This window comes from Vulpes lagopus, chromosome 8 (assembly GCF_018345385.1).
Source record: "Vulpes lagopus strain Blue_001 chromosome 8, ASM1834538v1, whole genome shotgun sequence".
NCBI lineage: Eukaryota > Metazoa > Chordata > Mammalia > Carnivora > Canidae > Vulpes > Vulpes lagopus.
Window position 1 is genome coordinate 11,771,679 of NC_054831.1, and position 23,910 is coordinate 11,795,588.

General features: G+C 42.8%; 1 protein-coding gene and 1 long non-coding RNA gene across 2 annotated transcripts in view; one reads left to right on the plus strand and one right to left on the minus strand.

Moving 5' to 3' along the window:
- The window catches only part of IRS1 (insulin receptor substrate 1), a 64,072-nt gene extending 49,433 nt beyond the window's left edge, over nucleotides 1–14,639 (plus strand). Inside the window, exon 2 of the mRNA XM_041765569.1 lies at nucleotides 9,884–14,639. The gene's annotated coding sequence lies outside the window, so the exon portion shown is untranslated. The remainder of the gene's footprint in view (nucleotides 1–9,883) is intronic.
- LOC121496831 lies at nucleotides 5,937–9,875 on the minus strand. Its single transcript, XR_005989352.1, has 3 exons — nucleotides 8,950–9,875; nucleotides 8,263–8,307; nucleotides 5,937–8,176 (listed from the first exon to the last, which is right to left on the minus strand). It is a non-coding gene; the product is annotated as an uncharacterized LOC121496831 (long non-coding RNA).
- Nucleotides 14,640–23,910: the final 9,271 nt, after the last annotated feature.

A 23,910-nucleotide genomic window follows, 5' to 3' on the forward strand; every position in this document is an offset into this window, starting at 1 on the left:
TGAGAACTTTTCATGTATTATCTCATTTTACCTCAAGGGCTAACCCTGTGAAATGGGTACTGTTCTCCCCGTGTTACAGATGAACACATTGAGATTTAAGAGAGCAAATGACTTGCCCAAAATCACAGAAGAATGAGAGGAGATTATGTAAGTGGTCTTAGTCTCCTTTTAAATTTTAACTTGGAAGTAAGTTTTGAGTTAAAATTGGTCAGTCTTTAAAAAGCATAACAGTGAGGTGCCTGGGTGGCTAAGTCAGTTAAGTGACTGCCTTTGGCTTGGGTCATGATCCCCGGGTCTTGGGGGTCAAGTCTCCTTGCTCAACAGAGAGTCTGCTTCTCTCTTTCTCTCTCAAATAAATAAATAAATAAATGCATAACAGCTATGCGTTAGGAACATCCTCTTCCTCAAAGTGACCTTTTTTTTTTTTCTTAAAGATTTTATTTGTTTATTCATGAGAGACACAGAGAAAGAGTCAGAGACATAGGCAGAGGGAGAGGGAGAAGCAGGCTCCGTGCGGGGAGCCCATGCAGGATTTGATCCCAGGACTCTGGGATCATGACCTGAGCCGAAGACAGATGCTCAACCACTGAGCCACCCAGGTGCCCCTCAAAGTAACCTTTTGTGGAATGAATTCCCTAAATTACATTTTAGGATTCAGAATTCCATACAGGTTACTCCTCAGGTAGTGGCAACTCAAGGGAAGCACACGTTGGTTGCATTACTTTATTGCAAGCAGTGTTACAACTTCTCCTGAACATAATCCAGTTACGTAGAGGTCCCACCTGGGGGACCTTCTGTAGCCTAGGGTGGATGGGACAGTTTTTTCCATCCTTTGAACATTGACTTTTAAGACTAGCTTTCATAACTCAGAAACCTTTATGACTTGCATTTCTTTAACAAGAATTCTTAAGTTAAAACAACTTACACTTGAGCACTGAATACATTTGAAACATGCTGCCCTGTGCTTCTGTATTGATGACCAGTTTCGATTGGTTTCATTCATCCTTCGACAGTTTTCATTCATCACTTAGACCCCAGAAATAGCGACCACAGCCCACTTAGCTTTGAAGACTCGGGATTAAATTCTTCCCTGCAGGTTCCTCTTAGCCTCCTCAAAGCAAAGAGGAAGACAAAGGGTAAAACCTTTGTGTTTGTGATTTATGAAGATGACCTCCAGTTGATGTTGATTAGATGTGTGCAGTAGGGAAAGCCTACTGAGCTTGACCTTGCTGGGAGCAGTTGGGAATGGCCCTGCCCTCCGTTAGGCCCGTCTCATGACCAGAATACCTACAGAGGATCAGGGCCACACAGCCGAGGTACCTCGTGGTTCCTTTTAAAGATGCCTGTTCAGTTCAGTACATTTTTCTTGCATTACCAAATTCTTCCATAAAGTCAACCGCAACCCATATTATCGGGGACTCCGGCTAAAACTTGTGGTGAGTAGGAAGTAGATTAAACACAGGTTTTCCCTTTTCTCCGGCTGCCAAGAGTGATGTCAGTGGTGTTAATGATCCTTACCTCAGCCCGCTGCAGACCCTGTGTGAACGCTTGTTCTGTGCTCTGGTTCCTAGGCTATTACGGAAAAGCTGCTGATGCTTGATAAGAGACAATTGGGTAGTCAGACAATTCCTCAAATGTAAAATCAGGCCCTTGCTTTCTTGAAGCAATTTCTGATATGACTCTGGGGAGAGTGCAGAGAATGCAAAATCTATTTAGTGTTTAGCAGAAAAATTAAAGCAGTACGACCGGGCTGAGCCCACTTGATTCCCTTTTGCCTAATTACAGAAGTGGTATTGCAAACACTTTTTTTTTTTTTTTTTTTTTTTTTACCATCTCTGCACCACATTGTAAACTAAGTTGTGATTTTAATTTAAGTCTACTGGTTTGTATCAAAGCCAGACCAATAAAACCTATATCCTGTATTTCTGAACACCAAAAAAAAAAAAAAAACAAACAAAACAACAAACTGATGTGAAATGACAATAAAAACTATAAACCTCAGAACTGGAATTTAATTCCTGGGGGAGAGCAGCATATCCTGCAGAAATAGCTCCCATGAAAGCAGAAGAAAGACTTGACTTTTATGACTTGCTTTCTCAGGTAGGGAAGAAGGTATCCTATTACTTTGATGTCTTCAAGCAACAGGTTTTGTTTTTTTTTTTTTTTGGTTGAGCTCCGTTAAAATTAAAGCTTCCTGCCCCACATTATGTGGTCTGACTCGTAATGTAGATGGACTATTTTTCTGAGTTCCCCTACCTTGACTGTCACGTACGTGTCCCGCATTCTAATTTTGGTAGAAGACAGATTTGAGACATTTTGGGTTACACTGTGGGGGGTGGGAGGTGGGGAAAGGGCTCTTATCTCTTGCTTTATCAGCATGCTCTCTATTAATTACAAGAATGGGAAATAACTGAAATGACCAAGATTGGGAAGTAACTGAAATGACTATTCTGCAGCTTAGAAGATTTCTGAATGCTTAGTCAGATTGCCTTAATTAATATACCTTATTTTTAAAAAAATATTTTTAAGTCATCTCCACACCCAATGCGGGGCTCGAACTTAGAACCCCCATGATCAAGAGTCACATGCTCCACCGACTGAGCCAGCCAGGCCCCCGCTGTGTGTTGCTGTTGCTTTCATCTGGCTTCCCCATAAATCTCTAACCCTCTGGAAAAGTGTCCCAGTCCAGCCCCTGTCCCATGTGGCTGACCACCCCTGGACCACAGTGCAGGCTCCAGGCTGGGTGGCCAGCTCCCAGGTCAGCCCCTCTCTTCTTTTCATGATACAGGTGCCTTTCTTCCCCAGGGGGTCTCCCAAAGTCACCAGCCCCACCAGAAGGACGTTCACTGGGACAAAAGGGGAACTGGAGCCCCGGTGGCCTCTCACACGTTGGCAGGCGTCCCCAGATGCTCCTCCCTGGCAGCCCTGCGTGCTCCCAGGCCCGGCCAGCGACCTTGTCATCTTCACCCACCCGCGCCCATGTGACTCGCACCAGGCAAAAGTGCTCTTTAAGCAGCTCCGTTAAAGCCCTGGCCCGGCCACTTACCCTTCGCCTTTTAAGACCACGAAACCAAGTCTTTTCAGCCCTGTTCTGGCCTATTTTCAAAGATGTTGGTTTCCTTTCTTTGGATTTTTGTCAACATAAAGGAGCAAATGTATTGTGGTCTTACCTCTCATTTTAATTCTTTAGTTCCATCCTACCTTGATTTTTCTTTTTTTTTCTTTAAGATTTTATTTATTTATTCCTGAAAGACACAGATAGAGAGGCAGAGACACAGGCAGAGGGAGAAGCAGGCTCCATGCAGGGAGCCCAATGTGGGACTCGATCCTAGGACCCCAGGATCATGACCTGAGCTGAAGGCAGATGCTCAACCACTGAGCCACCCAGGTGTCCCTACATTGATTTTTCTTTTCTCTTTCTTTCTTTCTTTCTTTCTTTCTTTCTTTCTTTCTTTCTTTCTTTCTTTCTTTCTTTCTTTCCTTCCTTTTTTTAAAAAAATATTTTATTTATTTACTTGAGAGAGAGCACAAGTAGAGGGGGTGGCAGGCAGAGGGAGAGGGAGAAGCAGGCTACCCACCAAGCACGAAGCCTAGTGCAGGGCTTGATCCCAGGACCCTGGGATCATGACCTGAGCCGAAGGCAGATGCTTAACCTACTGAGCCACCCAGGATCCCCATCTTCTTCCCTCTCTCCCTCCATCCCTCTCTCTTTTTCTCTCTCTCCCTCCTTCCCTCCCTCCACTTAGGTCTGTCCTTTGCCAAGGTCTCATCCTGTACTGACACTTCCCAGGTCTACCTTGTAAAGAGTAGAAAGATTCTCCCTGTGTCCCGAGCTTGAAGTCCTCCAGAATTAGCTTTTCTTCTCTTTTCGCTTGGGTGATTACCATAGCTAACAGGACAACAGGACAGGGCTGATAATTCTGGGTCCTCCCTAAATGACTTCCATCCACCGCCCTAGTTGGTAGAACCAAATTCTAAGCCAGGAAATTTCTCTAATAAGGGTTTCACAGCCCATCAAATGGGACAGTGGCCTCCTTTGTCCATCGGAGATGGAGTAGTGTGGATGTTAAAAGGCAGCGCCCCTATACACTCCCAGAACTATGAGTCTGTGTAACACTGATAGGGGTTGTTTTTCTGTTTTTTTGTTTTGTTTTGTTTTGTTTTTGTTTTTTCAATTTACTGGTCTGTTTGCCAGAATCAGGTAGGCTTAAAACCAGGATACTTTTGCAGTGTTTTATAAGGTGCCTTATTAATGTGTAAGCATTCTGGAAGACTTGATCTTCTCTAACTGAGTGGTAGTGTGAATTATTGCATCAGCATCAACCAGGTGGCTAAAGAAATGAATTGCGGTCACGGTAGTGCTGTGCAGTTGAATATAATTGTGTCAAATGAGAAATCAACAGGCTTGGGAAGACAAGCTCGAGAGAGGGGTCGCAGGTGCTACGTTCAGCATCCTGCTGGGATGCTGATCATGGGTCATGATCCTGGGGTCCTAGGATCGAGTCCCACATTGGGCTCCCTGCATGGAGCCTGCTTCTCCCTCTGCCTGTGTCTCTGCCTCTCTATCTGTGTCTTTCAGGAATAAATAAATAAAATCTTAAAGAAAAAAAAAAGAAAAATCAAGGTAGGATGGAACTAAAGAATTAAAATGAGAGGTAAGACCACAATACATTTGCTCCTTTACATTTGCTGGGTGTGGAGCTCCACACTGCACCCCCCATTTCGCTCTTTATTTCCAGCCAAAGGGAACTGGTTTCTCTTATGGGAGGAATCCTCCCCCCTGTTCTTCTAACTGCTCGGCCTGTGCCATTTCCTGAAGGACTTGGACTTTTGGACATCAAAGCCAAGCCAGAGGCTTTTTCTACTTTCAAACTGCCATATTCCTCCCCAAAAACATGAATTGGAAGGAGGGAAAGGGACAGCATACCAAGAAGGTTTAAAAGTTGGTTAAGAGGGACATCTGGGTGGCTCAGTGGTTGAGCATCTGCCTTTGGCTCAGGGCGTGATCCTGGGGTCCTGGGATCGAGTCCCACATCAGGTTCCCCGCAGGGAGCCTGCTTCTCCCTCTGCCTGTGTCTCTGCCTCTCTCTCTGTGTCTCTCATGAATAAATAAATAAAATCTTAAAAAGAAAAAAGTTGGTTAGCATTTCAAATATCTTCTCATCACAGTTATTTTAAGAATGGGAAAAAAATCTAAATATGATGGAAATGTGATTTTCCTGTCCTATTGAAACATTTGTGATATCGAATGCAGAATTTTAAATGTTTAAGTCCTTTAAGCAAATAGTGGATTTAGAACCACAGCTGAATCGTGGCTTTCCCTGGGTGACAAGAATTCAAGAAATGTTTATTCCTTCTTTACATTTTCCTGTGGTGCATAAAATTTCTATATTATAGTCAAGAATTTTTTTTTTGACTCACAGCTGTTTATTTTAAGTGAAAGAGAAATGTGCTGTTTTGACACATTTCTTTAAGTGGAGGAATTTATTTATACAAATTTTTCTAGTTGAATCTACAATATAAGATTTCAAACAATGGTCTCCATTGAAGAAAAGTCATTACGATAGTCATTTTTTTTTTCAATCATAGTTGGGTGAGGAAGAGTTACTTTCTGGCTACATTTTGGTATATGAAAATAGCCAAGGAACTTCTATTTTACTCCTGTTTCCTTAGTAGAAGTAGAAACTGCTGGTAATGCTTTGACTACGTATTTATAACTGTGTTGCACTTGACTCAACAAATTGGCAGGTTTTGAGCCATTTGAATACAAGATAAAAATGTTAGTCGATGGGTTGGGCCAAAAATTCATTGTTGAAAGGATATGGGTCCTTCATTGTACACATATCATAACCTTATGCTGTTCTCAGCTGCTTTATAGTGCAGCCTGGTCAATAGGTTGAGTGTGAAAGGGAGCAGAAGCTTTCTCTGTTTTTCAGCTCTCCGTAGGCATAGTTTAAGTGGGTCGAGGCCAGAAGATGTAAATTCCTATTGGATGCAATAATGCAGTAATCCATAGGTCTCCAGTAGCATCGCTCAAGTGTTGACTTATTTGATAATGCTTTAAAAATTACATTTTTCATTACTGGCAATAGGATTAGGTGGGTTTTATCTTACACGAAGACACACGGAAGGGGACAAGAGATGCTGGTGTGGTGATGAAATTTTGTCAAAAAGTAATTTCCTGCTGCTAAATCTCGTGACAGGTGCAGCGTCTTTCTGGGTCCAGGAGTTACTCCCCAGTGAGGTAACCAGAGAGGATGTATCCAAGGAACATCACCATTTGATATTTGCCCAGCTCTAATCCGAGGAAATATTTTGCTTCTTTTGTTTCCACTTCATGGGTGTTACAAATGAGTTTTTGTATTTGTATTTGTAAAACATCGTTGAAATATTTGCCTCCTATGGTTGGTGTGAGTCAGTCCGGGTTGTATATATAAAGAGCATCGAACATACCTATACCGGTGTCTTCCCTTGTACTGCTTGTTACAGTCCTTATCACTGCCTTCTCATTTGTCACAGATGTTTCTTGAATTGACTGACTGTGGGAGCCCAGTACGGGTATTGGTTTTTTAAAAACATGCTCCCAAAATGTCTGATATACATGTTGGCCTTTCTTCAAGGCCAACTCTTCTTCAAGTGAGTTGCTTTGGTGAAGATCACCCTTCTTGACTGCAGTTCCGGAGAGGCTGGGATCAAGGCAAATGAACTTTAGTCCCATGAACATCCACTGAGGTCTGTCTATAATGTCCCCAGGGTTCATTTCCATCAAAACTCAGCAGGGCAATTGCAAACAGCTGTGTTTTGGGAACTTTAGTTTTGGGGTCTTTGGCTTTCTGTAAGGCCTCCTGGGGAACCGTTACCTGGCTTGATCAGCCCCTTCTTTCACCATGTTTGGCTCTCAAGGCTTTTTGGCCATCTCCGAGGATCAAAGGTGCCCTCAGGGGGCTGAGACTGGCTGCTCTAGAGACCATTCCAAAGAATATGCCCAAGGCTGAGAAGGCCATCGCCGGAAAGAAATGAGAACTTGAGGAAGCATTCCAGAAATGCTTCCAACAATGGCTGCATGATTGGCATAGCTGTGCAGACCTCAAAGTGGCTGCAGTGAAGGGCCAGTCTCACTCAGGGGTGGCTGTTAAATATCCGTATCATTTGCTCACGAGCTAAGTTTTCTGTACGTACACACAGAAACACAGACACACGCACACACGTACACACACACACACACACACTCACACCCTTGAACGAAGATAAACAGATGTGAACTTCAGACTTTCCCTTGAAGTTTTTCCGGGCCTCTGCGGCCTGTTTATTGAGTCTGTACCCAGCCCCTCCCCGTCAGCATAACCTCCCTCATTCCTTGTTTTCACTTTTTCAGAGATCCCCAAGGTGATGGCACCAGTAGGTAAGCATTAGTGCCTGAGACATGTGCTGATCAGGGTTTATGATAAAGGACTTTGAAAGGTAGAGTGTTGAGACTTTAGAGGGCAAGTTTATGGTGCAATTGATGGATCCTTTTATTTCCTGCTCTTTGAACATACATACTTGTGGGAAATTACAGGGAGGGGTTCAGCGTGGCCCAAAGCAATAGACTTCAGCATCTGGCGAAGCCAGAGTGTTTTCCCTCCTCAGGGAGGCCCCCAATCTCTGCCCCCTAACTGCATCCGTGCAGGTTGGCACATGTGACAACAAAACTGGATGCAGTTTATTCCTGGGCAGAGCTATTCATTCCGCCTGTCCTGGATGTGAGCCAGGTGTAAAATGAAAAGCAGACCGTGTGCCCTCTGCTCCCCCCACTCCCCCCCCCCCCATTTTCTATAAATGAGCAAGCAGTTCGTTTGTTTGTTGCAAGTGTTTTAATAAAAGTGTGGCCTTCCCACTTCATTTTGGGACCAGAGCTGTGAAGCCGTGCTAAGCGGTGTCTAGATATTCTTGTAGGAACATTCTGATAGTTTGCAGTGTGAGTTCAGGAGAAACTTGAAAGTAAACAAGAGATCTGGAGAACGGTCTCCCGGGTGTTTGAAGGGATGGGTTTTCCTTTCACTCGTAGGAACCACGCGAAGTAAGTCCTGTTTCTCTGGCAATCAAAGGGATAAATAAGCCTGGGGTCCTTTTGTGTTGGAACATTGGTGTCTCCATGGAAAGTCTTTACTTGTATATAGAAAAACAGACTGTTTACCTGTTTTAGGGGTGGAGTCAATATTATAAAAACAACAACAGAAATCTCACAAAACTAGAGTCCACGTTGAGTAAATTGCAGCTTACCTGAAATCCAAATAGTGAATGGTGACTTGTCCCAGCCATATTCTCCTTCAAGAGAAGAGAGAGGAAAACAGTTATGTTGGTCAGCATGTCCATTGGATGAATTGTAGAGTCTGTTCCTTTCCTTGTGGCTGGCGGGGGTTATTACTACTGTATCTACTACATCTGGGCGCATCATGAAACGTGTCCTGTTGTCCCTGTTCTTAGATAAAGATACCTGAGCCTTTCGTTCGAGATTCTTCACCCTCTGTCCCAGCTACATTTGCAGATTTACCTTCTTCGACCCCTTTTCACGTACCTTGGGACCCAACCCAACAACCCAACACAACCCTTTCGCTTGGCCCGCCTGTGGCCATCCTTCTTCCCCGGGCCTTGTTTTATGGGATCTGGGCTTGTGTCCCTTTGATTCCTTCCACTTACATTTAGTGAGTACTTAACTATGCACTAGCCCTTGTGCTAGGCTCTGGGGATGCAACCCTGAGGCAACAAAGATGGGATCCCATTTCCATATCCCCAAACTATTCCTTTTCTTCCAGACCAAGGTGAACGTGTCAGTGAGGTATTTCCTTTCTCTTCCCAGCTAGAAGCATCTTTCCCTCCCTCCCTGCAGGGAAAGAGTCTTTCCTGTCCATCTGCCGTGGGATTTACTCCCTTTTTCCTTTGCATTCTCTGTTCATGAACGGAGCTTACCTTCCTTGCCCGACTTTCTAGAAAGCAGGGCCTGTAGCACAATTCAGCTTCACGTTCTCCATAGTGTTTAATGCAACCAGTTACCCGTTTGGCAATATTTATTATCTACTCTGTGCCACATACTGTTCAGGACATTCTGTAAGTACTGGCATTTTATAGATAACTTTGGAATGCATGAAAAATGTGGGCCTCAGAAGGACTGTCTGATGTTAATGCTAGAGAGCAAAAGAGGGCTGAGGTTGAAAAAGGTGTCTCCTCTTTGCAAGGGAATGGGTAATGCCCCATGAGGTCTGCTTTCTGGAATCACATAGAAGCAATGTGCTTCTGCCAGAATAACATTTCTATTAGATCTAAATCAGAATCCCTTTCTTTTTTAATTTAATGATTAACTACGTCTGTTTCACCTGGGCCTCCTTTTGCATCAAAAATCCTCATGTCAAGCAACGTCACGTTACAAAGTGATTTCAGATTTTGTAATATTAGGGCTCGCGACTTCAAATTCTAAAACCTGCAGTTGACTTTAAACCAAAAGAAGTTGAAGCGTAGCCTGACCATAACCTGCTTACCAGATTTTACAGTCCTCTTTACATGACAACTATAACTTACATTTTTGTTTTGATCCTAAGAACATCAAAGTGTTTTGCGTGTTTGTGTTACTGAACTCTGAAACCTCCAAATCACATCGATCTGTTGACTGATTTAATATTGACTATTTTGAGTTTATATTTGCTTTAGACTCTTGCATTTTGAAAGGGGGGAAAAAGTTAAATACAGTTTGTTGATTTTATTTAAGTACACAGTACTGTTTGTGCCCGTAACTTCCGCTTATCTGATATTGCCTCTTTTTTAAAGAAAAAAAAAAAAAACTCAGAAACTGATGGAGCATGCATTTTGAGAAGCCTGTGGTGATGAACCCTTTCGTTTTCCTTTTCAGAATGAAGACCTGAATGACCTCAGCAAATCCTCCCTTTACTCATGGGTACCCAGACTCTGAATATTTCATGATTCACAACCAGGACCTCACATCTTTCTCCTCAGTAGATGGTACGATGCATCCATTTCAGTTTGTTTACTTTCTACAATCCTCAGGAGTTCCTTGACTGAACTGCACGTACTATATTGTGCCAAGCAAAAAAGCACTGTGACACCAGAACAATGAGTCTGCATAAACTTCATCTTCAACCTTAAGGACTTAGCTGGCCACGTGAGCTGATGTGCCCACCACCATGCCACGAGAGAATGGGTTTACTCTCATTGCATTTGCAAGATCCATTTCATCTGCTGCTGAAACTGTGTACGACAAAGCATCGTTGTAAATTATTTCATACAAAACTGTTCGCGTTGGGTGGAGAGAGTATTAAATATTTAACATAGGTTTTGATTTATATGTGTAATTTTTTTAATTAAAATGTAACTTTTCTTACAGCACATCTTTTTTTTGGATGTGGAACTGAGGTATACAATGTTCTGTTGTAAAGAGTGGAGCAAATACTTAAAACAAGGCTAACAAGAGTAGAATAGGGTACGATCCTTGTTTTAAGGTTGTAATTCAGAAAAATAATATAATAAGAATCATAGTGCCATTAGATGGTTCTCAATTGTATAGTTATATTTGCGGATACTATCTCTTGTAATATAGCCCTGATGTTGAGCTGAGATCCTTACAAGAATTGATCTTAATTTTGTATTTTTCCTGTAAGGCAATAGGCCACGTTAATTAAACTGAAGAAAGATATATTCTACTGGGTATTTTCAAGTGTCAGCTTAAAATTGGCAATTGAATGGAAGCAAAATTACAGGCAAGTGAAATCAAAGTCTTCCATTGTATATACTGTAAAGAGGAGGAGACTTGGGTGATCCCTTTAAATCAAAAGCTCTCTTTGGAATGAACAATGTGGGTGTTTGTAAATTCTGGAAATTTCTTTCTATTCATAATAAACTAGAGACTGTTGATCTTTTCTTCTCCCCCTCCCCCCACTTTTGTAAGCTTCCTGCTCCATGGCTACCAGTTTTTTTCCGTGCACACATTAGGATATTTTATTTATTTCTGGCATTGTTTCGAGAAAGGTGGTAAGACAAGTGAGTACTTGTCTCTAATTTCCAAGCAGAAGTTAAAATTCCAGAAGAATGGTTTTTATCATGACCAGGGCTACATGTCACTTTCCGCAAGACCCTTATCTCTTATTTTCTGAGAACATCCCGTGTTACAATATTTGACTGAATGTAGTTGGTCCCATTTGCCCTGGTCCGTGCGGGCCTCTTAGTGATTAGTTAATAAAACCCAGTGTACAGAGAGCATGTCAAAACATAATGACCGCTATGGAAACATCTAGCCAGCAGTGAAGATGTTAATCCTCCTCTTGTTTGGAAAGTACACACATCTTGCAGTTTTTCCTTGTGAAAAAGAAAAGGCAGTGGACACACTTAAAAGATACTGCCTACAGTGTTTTTAAATCTTTTTTTTGCCAGGAAACTTCCTAAAGGTTAAGTGAATTAATGCCAAGGTCAGGCTCCCTCAGAGATTTCCACCCCCACTGTTGAGAGGAACAACATTTCATTTCTCTGATAGGTTGAGCTCCCTGGGTTGGGGAGGGGCAACAAGGAAGGGGCCAGGGTTGGGGGCCATTGCAGAGGCTGCTGCCCCTCATTCAACCAATCGGGGGGACCCCTACTCTACTCAAAAGGGAGTGGAGCTAAATGGAACCCCTCACGCTGCTGAGGCCTGTGTTACTGTTAATTCAACCGGATGGCATGTACCTCACAGATTGTTGTACGATGTTCATTGTTGCAGATTCTAATCATTTGCATGCTCATCAATTTCTAAGATGAATAGGTCTGTAGTCATAAGAATCCATTGTTTTCAAGGAACTTGCTGAATTACATCATTTCCTATGAGGAGAGAACACTACCGATTTTAAAAATCTGCTATGAAATTTTTTTTATACTTTTATAAAAAAGACTTCCTCGGTCAAACTAGTTTAAATGTTTTCAAGTCTTCTGACTCATACTCCTGCTAGGGTAAGAAGAAAGCAAGCTGTCCTGCTTTCTTCCATTGAAGATATAAGTGGTTAGACATCAATGAGCAAAGTCAGCCCAAACCGTTTTCCTGTAAAGCTGGTTATTATTTCTCAAGAAAACTATACTTGGAATATGTATTACCAAGATACCTCTGCGTGTGGAGTATTAACATGTTTTGGGTGAGAGCAGAAATGAACAGACTGGAAAAGCCATCTCTTGGTTAATTTCTCTGATGTTTTGAGTCAAGTAGCAGAAAGGTAGAAATTTTTATTTAAGCTGCTTCTAGCGGTCCCTGAGCTGGGTTTCATGGTGGTATCGAACTTCACCAATTTAAAACTGGAAGTTGCAGGCATTTAAGGCAAAAAAACTCATGCTTTGACTACAGAGGGGTTGACCTTGAGCAACATCAGCTGCTAAATCCTTGTGTTCAGTTCCTATTGAAAGCTGGCTTTTATCCATTTCCAAGTATTTGTAGGCCAGCCAAGGAATTACATTAATGGGGCTTCTAGTGGCCTCTGGTTAACCTATAAGTTAGTGGCTTTTCCTCATGAGACCAACCTTTTATAGTGTTCTTTCTTAGAGACCTAGGCAGAGTTTTAAAATTCTCCTTTGTGGAAAGAACAAATATAGTTCATGACTTTGATGATATCTTCATTCTGGGCGGAAAAAAAAAAAAAAAAAAGAAAAAAAAAGGTCCTAGAACCAGCTAGAAGTGAAGAGAATCCATTAATGATCAACCATGTGAGTCAATAATGACAATTCGGTACTGATGTTACGTTTCTGGCTATTTCTTGCTAACTTTCAAAGGTCAGGGACTCTTAACTAATCTAGGTTGCCTGCAAAAACGGGTTTACTAAAAATCATCTAGCCAAAAGTAGAGATTTTTAATCTTTTTTCCCCCCATTGTCTTCTAGCTTTAAATTTGAAACGTTTAAAGTATTAAGAAACAATCTTACTATACTGTAAGAAACCGTAATTTATGATCCTGAAGCCCTGTTTTGTTCCATCTTGCATCCTGAATGCAATATGCCAGGTATTTGAAAACTTTATTTACTGCAGGTGGTTAAAAAATGGGAGGGGAGCTCATCATCCACTGACAATAGAGCCATGAAAAATGGGAGAGATGTGAAGTGCTCTGTGTACTTTGGCAGAGCTCTGTGGGTCAGTCCGTCACGCAGAGAGGCCCTGGGGAATTAAGACCTTGATCGGGGAGAGACAGGAGGACCCTTTGGAAGGCATGCGAAGGAGAATGGATGGAATCCGCATATGAAATCACTCCCTTGCAGTGAAAACTTGATAGGGGAGTTTGTGTTCCTAGGACATCGTGTGTGTGTGTGTGTGTGTGTGTGTGTGTGTGTGTGTGTGTGTTGGAGGTAATGCTGCATTCATAAAAGCGGCTGAAAAACTTTAGGGGAAGAAGCATGTACTTCTTGGGATGTGAGGAAATAGGAAATATGGCCTTGCCCAAACTAGGAGAAAGACCTCCAGTCCTTGAGCTTAGTTCTGGAGAGCAAAATAGTCTTCTTGTAGTCAGTAGAACACCAAGGGTTAGACACTCGCACCTTTGATCATTTCCAAAGTCAAGCCAGATAAGATCTTGGAGGTCCCACCATAGCTCTGTACATCCGTGTCCTAAGCATGGGTAGAGAATGTGTGGGTCAGATGGCATGTTGGTTTTCCCACTGCTTGTAACCAGAGCATCCAGTTAGGTGCTGAGAGGAGGTGGAAAGATAGTGGCGGTGTTTCACCCTATTCTTAAGGAATTCATCAGTAATAAAGAGCTTACAATTAGCTAATAAGATTAGAAAACATGACTTAGCTGGAGAGTCGTCTTCCTTTCATCGTTCGTTGATGACTTGGCATTGGTGGTGTCCACCAAGAGCTCTGGGGTTTTTTTGGATTTTTGCCATTCACCTGGCATTTAGATCTCCCTTGGCTTACGTTGTTAATTTCCCCAGTGTTAACCGGTGTGTCACATGATAGGACAAATTCAGTAAACAGGAAAACTTGTCTGTATTTGTATAGACCCCTTTAGTGCTGTTTTGGCTTTGTTTGTTTTGTTTGTTTGTTGAATCTTAGAACCTTGCTATTGGCTTAAGAATGTCGTTCCCAGAACAATTTTTCTCACAAAGTTCTTTCCTTACACCTCTTGGCTGCAGGGTGGGCCAAATTAAGTACATATATATTTTTTCATTTAATGTATGTGCGGTTTGGTTTATCATCTTAAGATGGTGGTGCTGCCCATGGTGCTACTTCATCTGTGTACAAAAGGACCAATGCATGGTCTGTATTGCTACCAAAACATTTATTGTATATATGTGTATAACATATGTATTATGTATATATGTAATGGGTACCAGGCCAGGTATATATTTTTATTTAGAAGTGTTTCACTTTTCCGAGTTTTCTTTATAGTGTTATGCTTATTTTCAGGTCCCCCCCCCCCACCCCACCCCTGATTCTGTCTCTGGTACTTAGAACTGTAGTGTCTTCATCGTTAATTAAAGAAAACTGTCTAAATGAATTCACGGATGTGAATGCTAGTGATCCTTCATGTTTTTGGTTATGGGACATGAAACAGAAATGGCCAACTCGAAGTTTGCCGGGCGGGGCATTTGGGTAAGAGCAGTGTACACCACTTAACAAACTCTAATAAATGATTTTGGAATGGAGAGGTTTGCTGAATCCTATCCCTCTTCGGTTGGCTTTCAGTGGCCAAGAGGATAAAGAAAAAGACCTTTGGAAAAATTTTAAGCTGCTTTTGGTGGTGGTAGTAGAATGGGAAGAGAGAGAGGGGACCAACAATCCATCCTTCTCGGGATGAGAAGATAGATGTTCTGTTGATAGGCCGGGGAACAGCCTTGTCAAACCTCCAGTGGGCACAAGGGAACCCCCACCAAGAGGTTGTTCAGACGCACATTGCCGTTGAGGGGTTATGGGGACAGGACCTGAGACGCGCTGGGTACACCTTCCCGTCATCTGGATAGCTTTGGAAAAACCACAGTGGCCAAGCCAAGTCCAGAGGTGCTGGTTCACTTTGAGGTGGAGGCGGGCATCAGTCGTGGCTATGGACGGACCGCAGCTCTTTACACTCTCCAGGAGACAGTACAGGGTCAGGGCTGAGAACCACAGGGGACAAGTGTTGCCCAAACTTGTCTGATTACCAGTCACTTAGAAATGCTGATTCCCTGGAGCTGTCTAGGAATGTGTGTTTCAACAGGCGACTTGTGGTGGGCGAGTTGGGAAATCCTGATTTCTGTGCAAGTGGAACCTTCTGGATCATTTCACCACTAGAAGGGATAGGACACCAAAGATTTTTTTAAAAATATTTTACTTATTCACTCATGAGAGACACAGGCAGAGACAAAGACAGAGGGCGAAGAAGGCTCCCCGTGGGGAGCCTGATGTAAGACTCAATCCCAGAACCCTGGGGTCACGACCTGAGCCAAAGGCAGACGCTCAACCACTGAGCCACCCAGGTGCCCCCAGACACCGAAGATTTCAGAAAATAAGAAACCACTTTACCAATATAGGAAGAGCCAACTCACCCCCCTTCTCCCAAACTGAGCTTTCTCGCTCAAACAATTTAAGTAGATGATCGTTGTGTTTTACACCATTAGGGCAAACTCAAATTACTGAACATTGTGGAAACAGATTGGGGATAAATCTTTTTTTTTTTTTGGGGGGGGGATAAATCTTTTTAATTTTTTAATGAGCTTAATGCTTCATGGAGAATAAGAAGCCTGAGTTTTCTTGGAGCACCAGGCTAGAGGAGTCTTACGTCTGGCCAGCGTTGTAAATGACATCTTCATTGTTCACAGGAAGCACAGAACAGGATTGGATAAATGCTTGAAGTCATCATTTCCTCTTCACTGTATCTTGACTGTGCCCATCTACGTTTAAAAGAAAAACAATGACAACAACTGATGTGTCCCTCCCAGGGGTATCACACAGCAGACGTCACTCTAACCGCTATTGAAATGTAGACGTCACTATTCAGCAGCAAGTTGAGGGCAATCTGATTGGAACAAATTGATGGTGCAACTTATAGCAGAATTGTCTGATCTGCCTTTTGCACAGAAACAAACTATATCAAGTGGAATGTCAAGAAAGGGTCTGCGAGAATGAATAATTGAGAATTTAGGATTATCGCTCTAATTCTGTTATAAACAATAGCAACATTTATTCTGCATTCGTTCTAGGTTAGCTACCACGATTCACATCAATTATCTCATTTCATCCTTCCAGTGACCCAGAGGTAGGTCTTTATTCCTGTTCCCAGATGTGTAAGCAGAGGTGAAAAGGGGCGTGTCTGTGTCTCCAGCTCTGAGTCAATAGAGCAGCTTCTCCAGCGAGGGTGGCTTGCTGGCCAAGTCTGGATTCTCATCGACGCCACTGCAAGTCTCTGGGTTCCAAGTACTTAAACTAAAATTGAGTTCTGTACATGAAAAAGCGTTTATCGCTCCAGCTGCCTTGTGTTACTAATTTGCTGAGCAAGTATGATCTCGCAGGAGCCCAAAAGTGAAGCCCTGTCCTACTTAACAACTTTCACTCCACGAAGTAACAGGATCTTCTTAGGTCTGTTTCCATTTGTTATCTTTGTGTCCAGCATGGCTTATTTGTGTCAAAAATCTCTTTCTGGTTCCCAGTTGTTCTTCTTAATAAATATACTCCTTTTTTGGCATCAGAAGAGAAATACTCAGCTTTATTTGAGGAACAAACCTGGGCAGCAGGTGAAATGTGAAAGGCACAGAAAATCCAAACCCCTGTGTTTTCAGACATTAGGTTTTACATATTGTCACTGTAAACAGAAGTAAAGCAGAACTTCTTAAATTCTGTTTGAGATATGGATGATTAGGTAAATGACCGAGATCAGCTAGAGGAAAAACGTGAGGAGGTGGAAGTCTGAGTCTCTAGGGAATCAAAGAACAAGACCTGAAGTCAAAGAATGTTGGGAGCTCCTCCAGTCCAGGAATCCCTTCTCTGATCAACCCTGCAGAGGAGGAAAGAGTTTTCCTCCACTCTTCAGGTCTCTGGCTAGGTCTGGAAATTAAACTAAGGCAGATTAACAGGAGGGGGAGCATACAAACGTATTCAGTGCAAGGTTTGCATGACATGGGAGCTCTACTAAGGATATGAAGACCCAAAGCAACAGATGAGGATATTTAGACCTGATTCGATGAAAAGTGGGCAATTGTGGAGGAAGGCAAAAGGGTTAAGGAGTATGAGGCTATGGTACTACACAGGGAAACAGCAAAGCCTGCTTATTGGATCCTTCTCAGACACCCCTTTGTCTTTGGAGAGAAGTATGCTCTTTTTCTGTGGGTGTTATGACCTGGTCCAGGGGAGAAGGTCAGAGTGATCTTCCTGCTTCTGCTGTTTTCTTTAACTTCTTCAGCTTAATATATTTAATATGACAAGGTGTCCTGTTTTGGGGTTGCATGTCCTGAACCCCACCAATCCACAGTGCTTCTCAAAGCTTGGACTGTACATGAACTACACAGAATTTCCTGAAGAGCTTGTACCAAGTAGGTTTTAACAAAGACCTCATGAGACTGTATTAGCAATCAATTGTTTCCCCCGGAACACACAACTCTCCAGGGTTATTTTATACCCTGACCTTAGAGGAATGTGTTGCTGGTGTTCACCAGACATTATCCTTTCTGCTCTCTTCTGTATGTGTATTGCTCTAAATCTCAAGCCTCACATGTTTAGTTATAAATGTGAGAGAAGAAATAATATTGCTGGAGATCTTCAATGCTTCTGGAAAAAGCAATCTCTATAAATTAGAAATTAGTAAAATTGACCTAAACTTAGGTAGGAAAGAGCATAAATAGTCAAGGAATTAGGGAACCTTGCACTTATAGTGTTATACAGCATTATCCAGATTCTACAGAACAAAATCCTAAATAAAACAAAATATCCCCAAATATTAAGAAGTAGTATGTCTGATTGCATTATATCCCATTATAAATTCTTTTAGTTTCAGCTTTTCTATTTTTCCATAAGTCTTTACAATGATCCTGTCATTTCCATAACGCAAGACAAACAAAATATTATTTAAATAACACAAAGACGGTTGGATGGGCATCTCAGTGATTTATTAGCATATATCACACTATGCCGTGATCAGTCAGGCAGGGGTCAGACAACAGTGGCCTGTAAGCTAAATCCAGCCAGCTGCCTGTTTGTGTAAATAAAGTTTTATTGGAACACAGTCCTGCTCATTCATTTACGTATTGCCTGTAACACCAACCCAGCAGAGCTGAGTAGTTGAGACCAAGGCCAGATGGCCCCTCAAATAAAACACGATCCAGCCTTTATAGGAAATGTTTGCTGATCCTTCCCTATGACTGATGTTTTTCAAGACAGATATTTGGGCTGAGGCAAAGTTTTGTGCCCTGGGATTCTGAAATTCATACCAGTGTGCTGAAAGAGTGTCATGAAGCTCCGCGGCCACCATTATATTGCTGTTGGACAGAGTTTATGATCAAATTTTATCAGAGTTTATTTATTAGTCCCTGTACAGTTGATCACTGAGGTACCAAAAGGACTTATTTAAATCTCATTTACAAACATTGAAGTATTTTTATAGTTAGGCATGGAGAGTTGAATTAGAGCAAATCTAGGATAATACTTTTTCTTGGTATTTCTAGATTAACAGGAAAGAAAGAAAGAAAGAAACCAATTAAAGTTTGTCCTTTTCTAAGAAGGGTTGAGCTTCCTCAAAAAATTACAAAAGGAGTTCAAAGTAGATTGTAGTATCCTCAACCCATCACAGAGACAACAAACAGGCATCCTTTTCTAGTCTCCCTTTCTAACTTGTCATCAACTGCCATGCTGAGAATGGAAATCAGTGCTAAGAGCATGAAGATAAAACCTGGTAAGCTATAAGACAAAGATAAGATATTTTAAGATTATTGGATTGAAAAAGAAAAAGAAGAGCCACTGTCATGAATTGAGTCATTAGCTAAGAAGGCAAATTCTTGGGTATTTTTTTATTATTATAGACTATCAATATTTATTCATTTATCACACCCAGAATATTATTTTTTAAAATAATTTATTTATTTATTCATGAAAGACACAGAGAGAGAGGTAAAGACATGGACAGAGGGAAAAGCAGGCTCCCTGCAGGGAGCCTGATGTGGGACTCGATCCCAGGACCCCAGGATCACAACCTGAGCCAAAGGCAGACGCTCAACCACTGAGCCACCCAGGTGTCCCACACCCACAATATTATTGAGGATCTCTTCTATGCTATGTGTGAGAGATACTCTCATAATGACCTAGTTCTTGCCTCCTTGGGGTCCCCATTTCAAGTAATCTCAGATCTGGACCGCTTGTTTTATATATAAGGAAATTGTATTTTAGTCCCCCTCTCATTGAGTGTGACTCTTTTTTAAAATTGATTTTATACCAGGTCGATTAAATTCCTTGATGCCCCCCCAACTCCTGGCCAGTTTTGGGGGATTGTTTCAGGGTCCCAGTCAGTATGCAAGTGTGTGAAGCTTCTGCATGGATTTAAGAAGTCATGACTTTTTGAAGAGACCAGAAAGCATCCTAGAATCACAAAGGGTTGCTGCTAGATGGAGTCCTTGATCGCTCATCTGGTGCAACTCCTTATGCTCAGGTAAAGTCAAGGAGCGAAGGTCCCCAGATTCTAGCCCCAGAATTTACAACTTCTGGATCAGATATAGTGAAAACCCAAGTAACGCCCCCAGCTCACTTTTACATGTGCCCATGTAAACTTTCATCTCGAAGGTTTGTAGATATAAAACATCATTTTAGAGAGTAAAACATCTGGGACGCCCAGGTGGCTCAGTGGTTGGGTGCCTGCCTTTGGCCTAGCGGCATGATCCTGGAGTCCTGGGATCGAGTCCCACATCAGGGTCCTGCATGGAGCCTGCTTCTCCCTCTGCCTGTGTCTCTGTCTCTCTCTGTGTGTGTTTCTCATGAATAAATAAAATAAAAAAATCTTTAAAAAAGAGAGAGAGAGTAAAAAAATCAAAAGCCTAGGAAAGAACTTGTGGATTAGACCACTCAGTGGGCAAGTATAGAGCTAGAATCCTGACTCAGTTCCAGTTAACTCCAGAGCTTTGTTTTTAAAATTTAATAATTGAAAGACATGGAGACAAGAACAAAAATCCATGTTCTTTGAAATCCTCGTTTCCATTTATGACCATAGATTGTCAGAAAATGCCATGTGGAAAATTTTTGATTTACAGTTCAATACTTCAGACACAACTGGCACCCCCCTCCGCCTCCCCCCCCCCAAAAGTCTAACTTTCTCTGGTGCTTTTGAGGGTTTCTGGTTGAGTCAGGATGAAAATGTTCCTTGGCTTTCTCTTATTAGCTTCCTAAAACTCCATTCTTAATTAAGCGATTTTCCTCACCAAGTGAAATGCAGCTTCTAGTCTGCTTGTCACAGAAGATGGCAGCCAAATGCACACACATATGCACACCACACCACTCACATGTGCACACACACACACACACACAGCCTCCGCCTTCCCCCCACCCCAAGTCAAGGAGGAAATGTTAATGAGGCGTCCAAAACAACCAACTTATTTTTTACACCAGCAGCATGTTTCTGGTTTACATTCGAATCGTTCATTTAATTTGAAGTCCCTCTCTCACCCCACCCCACCCCAACTATTCCAGTTAGCAGGGGTCCATGGCCCCTGTGTGAACAAAAGTGTAGACTGCGGAATCTGCTTTACTTCATCTGTTGAAAAATAAAATGAGTTTGGCTGAGCTAAACAAACTTCTTCCTGAATAGAGTAACCCTACTATTTGTGTTTGCTGAAATGTTTGACAGATGGGAATCTGATGGGGGGGGGGGGGGGGCATTTCTTTTAATGACTGTGTGAACACTTCAGTTCCTGTCTTTCCCTTGCCATACCTGTGTGACTTTGGGCAAAGCGCTTTTCTCTGGCCCTCCGATTCTTTATTTATAAAATATGAGGGTTACTTAATCATAACATGGGGTTCAGAAACTTGTCAATGCTAAAATCTGATGCAATGTTTTTCATGGGGTTGGCAGTGTTCTTTTTTTTTTTTTTTTTTTCCCTCCACCTGGGGAGAAGGGACTGTGATTTCTAGTGGATTCACCAAAGATTCGAATCAAAGAGATAGTTCCTTGGAGTCAAAAATTTTACAGTTTTTGTGATGCCCTAGCAAGTTGTATAGAATTAGGGACTGGCTTAGGGCAAAAATATTAGGTCAGCAAAGCTCCCCCCAGGGGCTTTTTCCCCTCGACTCTACACATTGGTCAAAGCTGGGTCCCCCCCCCCCCCATCGCCAAATGTTTTCATGGGGCCCGGGGTCTTTCTGGAGTGGAGAAAACAACTGATAAACTATTTTTTTCTGGAGGTAAATGAAATTAATGTATTGGTTCCAGGGCATTTGGCTCCAAAAAGGAAAACATACTTAGAAGGAAGAGAACACTTCGGCAAATAGTGGGATTTTTAGGTACCCATGTGGGGAGATGCTTAATAGGGGTTGTTTGGTTTAGTTGAAGAAGATTTAATATTTTATAGGCACTGAACCTTGAAAAGGAGTGTGATGATCTCTTTCTCCTCCATGTAACTAAAATAAAACTTTACTTTGACAAAGACACAATTCTTGCATGTTTGCTAAATTAATGATAACCTCAATTTCTAGATTTTCGGAATCATTTCGATTCTGAGTTCATCAAAGCTGAACGTTTTCTCTCCTTTGTTTTTGGGGGCTGGAGAGGGAGGCGGTCCATGCCTGGTTGGTGCTCTCAAATCTTTTCTGGGTGCAACATCCTTGTCTTCACATCTCTGAGGTCATTTTGGTAGGTGACCACCTAGGCCACCGTTCGTGAAGTTGGCTCCGACCCACTCGATGATGAACCTTACTTAATTGTTGGCAGAAGAACAACTGAAGCAGGAAAAGAATGAAAGAATTTCCTTCTGGCAGACAAACAACTCCTACTTGTTGCTACTAACGGGAAATCTATTTTTACTCTTCCGTGCCCCAGCAAAGGAGTTGATCTTCATGACACAAAGGAACCCTCAGCCAAAAATTGAAAAAGAGCATTTCTCTTTGGAAATTACAAACTCAACACAGGAAAGCACACTCTAGTATCGCAAGTAAGAAGACGATGCCCACGTGTGTGTTCCATACAAATGTTGAGCCCCCAGTGAAAATGTTACCAACGACCAAAGATTTTCAACAAAGATGACCACACAGTTGAAATCTGCCATTCAATTTTTCCTTTTGTGGTTACAGATAAATTTTTATTCGAGGAAAGGGCTGCAGTGTTGGAATTAGATAGTTATAGGTCAACCAGGAAATCCTGTTTCCTAGCTAAGAGACCATGAGAAAATTACTTAGCGTCTCAGAGCCATAGTTGCACCATTATAACGTGGGGACGATGCTATTTACTCTGCAGAGGCTTGGTACGCATTGCCAGGTACTCCTGCCATACCCAGCGCATCTGGGGCTTTGCCCATAGCTGGCACCCTGTATGGTCATTTTGATTCTAAACATTTTCACAACTTTTGGACCATAGCTCTTCCTTCGTGCCCAAACGGTTTGGTCTATCTTCTCATATCTGTAAAGTTTAAAAGGCCTTAGACACAAGGAGCCTTCCTTGCTTGGTTTTTATTATGCATTTCTGGAAAAAAAATAAAATAAAATAAAAATAAGGCAAGCCTGTGCCCCAGGGAGAGTTGATGATGGAGCCACAGGTAGAATTTTGCAATCACCGAGTCGCTTCTCAGAAATGCACTCGTGCAGAGCTTTCTGAGCCCAAGACTGGCACCCATGAGGCAAGTGGGCATGAGAACAACAAACACGTTAGTCAGGTTCTAGCTTTCCTTCCAGCTAATGCATTGCTCTTCTCAAGATACAAGCCGGGACTGGATACCCTCCCCCAACCCGGGCCCCTTTCCATTGGATTCAAATATGGTCCCCAAGTGTCACCCTCGCACACTTCTGGCTCACCCACACGCTGCTGTCTCATTCTAACTGTAGCATGCTTTTGGAGATGCTTGTCTATTAGCAAATGCTGCCCCCCACCTGCCCCTGGCACCATTTGGCCCCCTTGCCTGCCCCCTCCCCACCCTGGGGTTGGCTTGAGTCAACTCTTTTCATGTTTAAGATCAAAATTCATGAAGAAAACTATGTAAGAGGAAGCTGTCACTTCTGCTTCACGTGTAGGGCAGGTTCCCCCTGCCACGATGCTCTCACGGAGGGGGGTGTCAGGGGGACCCCACCATGGAGGGAGCATCCTGGCCACAACAAAGCAGCCAGGCAGCCCTAAGCAGGCCCTGCCTCTGGCCCACTTCCTCTGATCCTGTCTCATCCCTTCTCCAGCCTCTCCCTTGTCTTTCCCTCCATTTTAGGGCCGGGCCAACCTCACCAGGCATTATTTTTAGTTCTCACATGGGAGTACTGACTTGTCTCTCTCCTGCTCTCTTTCCACCCCCCCCCCCCCCCTTACCGAGGATGTGCGATTGTTTTTCTGCCCTGCGTTCAGGGGCTGGGGAACATCGTGTGCTGACGTTTAACCCCTTGCCTTTCCCCGAGGTGCTTTGTGCAGTCGCTCATGAACTTTTAATTTTTTCCAGGCTTGTGTGTTTTGTCCAGGCTGCAGCTTTTCTGGAGCTTGGCCGGCCCTCTTTGTTTTGGGGAAGCTTATTGCTTCACAGTGCGACCATCTGACAGTTGTTATCTGTGACCCGCAAGTCAGAGGCAGCCAGGAGCCTGTTCTTCTCGAAGGCCTCCTGGCTCCCCCGCCCCCACCGCCATCTGGGACCACCCCAGGAAAGAGACCAGTGTGACACCAAATGTTCACGGGAGGATGAAGTTTTCTCCACCTCCCCCAAGGCCGGCCTGGTCTGTCCTTGAGCTCCGGATAAGGGGGGCAGAGAACCATCAGATTCATCCGTGTGGGTGTCCTAGGGCCTT